Raw genomic sequence first — 5,215 nt, 5'->3', positions numbered from 1 at the left:
GTGAAAAATATGTTTACTTTTTCATTTATCATTTGTAATTAAACAAAACAAACTGTGCTACAAGAAAATACTGTATTGCATTCAGTAACCAGGGGAAGACCAAACTTTCTCAGACAAACTACAGACTATCACCAGAATATCTGATTTTGTCCTCTTTTGAAAATCTTGAGGGGAAGGCTCAGCAGCCTCATACCCTGAGTGGCTGTTCCTTGACCAGTCTGTAGCTCTTTGACAATAAATACAAAGGCTAACATGAACATCTTCACACATACTTACTGGGCCCCAGACATTACTCTATGTACTTTAGCCTGGGATTATTCTGACCAAGAGTTAACATTTGTGAAACATATACATTAGTGTATGTTAATTCTGATGCATTCAATTATTATTGCCAGTTGACACTCTATCAGGTCTCATTACACATGGATGGAAAACATGACATATTCGAGAGGGATTCTGAATTGCAGAAAGGGCACATGTAGGCAGCTTGGTACCATTCTGCTGTGATGGTATGACCATCTTTGCCAGAAATTAATCTGCTTGCTTGGTGAGGAGATGAACTTACGCATTACTAGCAACCATCACCAGATGTTCATTGTGTTATTTTGAGAGCGCATTACCACAGAAAAGGATTGTGCTGCACAAGCAGAAGCAAGTTGCAAAGATTCCCAGAAAGCACACTGACATTTAATGTGCTGATTCAGAGCATGCTGCTGGGAACACAACATTGGTGCTTGCAAGCTAGATGGGCCATCCACCTGTCTGTGTATAGTGCATGGCCACAATTCACAAGCTTTCTGGATCAGTCCAGACCTGCAGATGCCTTATAGTGTCTGAAAAATCCTGAATATCTCCACTCAGATCTTCCTCTGCTCATGCTCTAGCTTCCAAAGCCGTGAAGGCCCGTGTCAGGCCCTGCGTTGCCCCACGCTCCTCCACAGGTCAAGCTGTGGTCTGGAAACAAGCAGGCCATCGTGTGGGAGAGGGCTTGGGGTCCGTGGGCCAGGTAGTGGGACAGCTGGGATTCCTGTGCCCTGGGCTTTTCCTCACAGGCCATTCTTGCTTGTGCTACAACCAGGGCTGCTCCCTCTGCCTGGTCAGGTGAGACACCAGCCACTGGGGTGGGGTATAGCCATGCCCTCGCTTTTGTAAAAGAAAAACAAAACAAAACAAAAACCCAACCTCCATCCTTGCATCTATTTTATCTTCTCATTGTGATTTCAAGAGGAAGAGCAAGTCTCTGTCCATTTTTGACAATGAGTGAAGGTGCTAGGGGTGGCTGGAGGTGCTGCCTCCCATGCTGAGACACTTCCCATGGAAAAAGTGTGGCCCTGTCCCCAGCATTTCCCACTTGGCTTGCTCTAGCAAATGGCCAGTAGCATTTTAAAAGGCTCCAAGGTCAGCACAGCAGGCATGGTGCTAGGAAGGACTCTAAACCCCTTGAGGTTCTGCATGCTACCTGTAGAGCAAAGCATGTGACTTTTTTTTGCAGTGCAGAACTTCTTTAGACCCTTAAGTTTTTAATTTGATCTGTCCTCAAAGCCATATCTGGGCAGCTTTTTATTAATACACTAATTAGAATAGAGTTTGAAGCCCTTCCAGTTCTTTTCTGGCTTTCCATATCCCCATTTGGACCGCTGTATCTCTTCCGTCTGCAGGCCCAATTTAACAGACAGGCAGTATCTAACAGCAGACACTTTAATCTAGCTATAGTAATTCCTTAGCTGTACTCTACCCTCAGCCTCTCCAGGAATCTTTGGGCTGCATATATCTATTTTTAAGACAACATACTGGCATCATGGAAAGGTTATAGAAAGAAAGGCAATACGGCCTGCATATGCTAGGTCAGTTACCAGTGTTTTGGTTTTGCCTGTGGGTTGACATTTCATAGATCGTGTTTTTTATGTTATGAGGGTTTTTTGTTGTTGGCTTTATTGTTTTGTTTTGTTTTTCCTGTCTATCTGTCCTACATGCACCCATGTGTAAAAGGGCTTCCCATACAGCCACTTACAGGGAGAACCCCTCCATCAGCTCACCATGCAGTTTCTTTCCATAGCTAGCCAGGATTATCACAGTTGGGCAAAAAAGTTCGCCTTGACACAGTGTCCATCTTCAGCTCACGTGCTACCTCTTGCCCTGCTCAGATGCTGAACTGTGGCATTTGGTGAAAGGTCACTGGCTCTAATTTCAGCCAGTGCCATCCAAACGACTAACATTTAGAAGGAGTTAGAAGAGGTGTCACCTTTACGGCACAGGGCTAGCCTATACACCAATGGCAGCATGAATCAGCCTTGAGAGCTCTTGTGTAATTATTGTATTGGAGGAGAAATCTCCTGCAGATCTGTCAAATTGTTTTGTTTGTGTGTTTGTTTGTTTGTTTGTTTGTTTTTGTATCCTTTCTATCATATCCCAGCCCATTTTACTGGCTGTCACTGAGGCTTATAGCCACCATGCTGTTTTAAAACCAATTTATTTCTCTCCCTCCTACCTATAGAATAATAATAATATATTGTGTTTAATTGTAAGGTTTTACCACTCAGTGAAACCTCCATGGTATTTATCAAAAGTTTATCTTGACTGAGATCAGACAGAATAAGGAATGTTTCTGGAAGGCCTGTCTGTTGAGTCTGTATTCTTCACATACTTGTATGAGTTCATTTCTTACTGAAGGAGTGTGACTGAGCAGTAGCTTAAGGTACTATTAAAAACAGTACCTATTAAAAACTGTCCACTACCTGTAGAAAGCATTTGTGAATTTTTCAGTTTAAAAAAAAAAAAAAAAAAAAAAAAAAGAAAAATAAAAAGAGAGAGAGAGGAGGCAAATAATGGCCTTATTAGTTCTGAGAACACCCTTTGAACAACTAACTCCAAAACAAACTTTGTGCTAGAAGTGGTTCTGAACTTTGTCATTTTGACCAGTGTAAAAGATCACTTGGAATCAATAGTAAAGAAGGTCTGCACGTGATGTTTTTGACAAATGTTAGAAACCATAGTACATCCACCCCCTCCTATTCCCCCCAGTTCTTATTTGCTAAGTTGATTGGGTATCCCAACAACATTCTAGCTACACAGCAGAGAGATTTTGAATTAAAAGCGTTTTAGTACTATTCAGGCTGAGAACTACTACAGTGATGAAATAATATACAGAATGTAATGTCTGTATTTTAAGCCAGCAGATCTGTTTGCATGTATAATGTGGATCCTGTTCCCTTCTTTTATTAATAGCTTTACCATGAGCTATCCCACAGCTCACTAAGTATGTTATATTTTGGTTTGGGACAAAGTCACTTGAAAGAAGAAAATGCTCTTATCATGGCAAAAAGTGCTCTGGAATATTTTACCATGATAGGAATGGCATCATAGACATTTAACTAGATCACAAGAATGAGAAAAAGAAATATTATCATGTGTTTGTTTGTTTGTTTTCCTTTCTCTGCCTTTGAGGATGGAGTAGAACGTCTGTCTGTTAGTCCTCCTGGGGAACTCTGCTCACAAGTCCTTGTCCTTACAGTGAGAGTTGAAAAACATCCCCAAAGCTAAGCACACAGGATATGAGCAGCACCGAACTGTGTCCTTCCGCTTTTTGCTAGTATTCAGTGCTGTCAGCCCCTGACAGTTTTGCTTGAGGCTGATTTCAAAGCAGAAAACCTTTGCATTCAAATCCCTTTTACAAATCTCCAAGTAACATATCTTACATAGGGGAAGAGATACTTTTAGGAAAATCCAGATAAATGATAAATTACTTTAAAAAAAAAGTAGTGCAAAGGGATGTCAGAACTCTGCTTATAGCTGCAGTTAATATTAACAAAAAGAAAGCTTGGTGTATGTTTTGTTGCTGAATTTAGCTTTCGTTCTCCCTGGCACGATTTTAGTCCAGTTTTTGAGTTCAATGAATGATAATGGTGAAACTCAGTGCAACTTTTTGGATTTAGCTCCAGATTTTCTTATTGTACTTGTGGGCTTTCCAGATCTTTATCTTAAAAACAAGAGAGTGCTGCTAATGAGTAAAACGAAGACTACAACATATGATTGTTCTTATAGCCTCTTCTGAGTGGGAGGGTAGTGCTGCAATTTAAATCTGTAGTTTCTATATTGCAGCTAATAACCTGTACTTAGTTCACTGGTATTTCTTTTGCCTTCATGTTAGTGCCATGTGATACAAGATATAGCTTGTAAAGAAATTATGGCAGTATTACTTGTAATATAATTGCAAACTAAGACATACCTACACTTACAAACAATCACAGACACACAGGATATGTGAGATTGGAAAGGACCTCCAGAGCCCACCTGGCCCAACCCCTGCCCAAGCAGGGCCACCCAGAGCAGGCTGCCCAGGGCCACTTTTCCAGGTGGCTTTTGCATCTTTCCAAGGAGAAGACTGTGCTGCTGATGTGGGCAGCCTGTGCCATCTCTCCATAACCTGCACAGTAAGGATGTGCCTCCTGAAAGACCAAATGTTTCCTGTGCAGTGTTTTCTGTACATGGTGCACTACCATAACAACCCTGACTTAAAATTTCATTTATGACACAGACATGCTAAAATCAAATAAGCTTCATTTGTAGATTATTGAAGGTTTAATTACTTTGTAAGCAAACAAGCCATAGCTCAACGAGTACTTTTCTATGCAAACAGTATAATATTACAAGTAGCCCAGACTGGGAATGAAGTTATTAAAATGGGTTTGCAGCAGCAATATAAAGCATCTTTAATAGATGCCTGCCTAGATGCTCAGTGCACTCATTTTGTAAGTCATCATGCAAAAAATCTTGGTGTAGACAAGGCCTGGCCCTGGCTGAAATATTTTCTGTGGTTGTTGAATTAACCTCCACACCACTGTATTAGGTGGCTAAATAGTCTTCTCACTTTAGACGCAGAGCAGCTGCAAATTGTACATTGCTTTTCACACTTCGTGATGTTGAGCCTGCTGCTGAGCAGTGTCTCTGGGAAAGCAGTTTTTAGCCACGTGGCTAAACAAGAGCTTTGCATTAAAAGCAGCCTAATGTACCATGAGGGTGTGTCGATAGATCTGGGCACCAGGAATTGTAGCTGTGGGCAGGGCAGCGGAGAGGCAGCTCTGCTCTCTCAGCCATGCTCCCTGTCCCGGGCTCCCTTCCTGCATCCCGGAGGAGCCGCAGAGCCAGTCCGTGAGCAGCTATTCTGAGCACCCCATCACATGGTCCTGGAAGCATTTTAATAAACTCTGGCTGGCAG

The sequence above is a fragment of the Anas platyrhynchos genome, chromosome Z, assembly GCF_047663525.1.
Source record: "Anas platyrhynchos isolate ZD024472 breed Pekin duck chromosome Z, IASCAAS_PekinDuck_T2T, whole genome shotgun sequence".
Lineage (NCBI taxonomy): Eukaryota > Metazoa > Chordata > Aves > Anseriformes > Anatidae > Anas > Anas platyrhynchos.
This window is presented reverse-complemented; position numbering follows the sequence as displayed.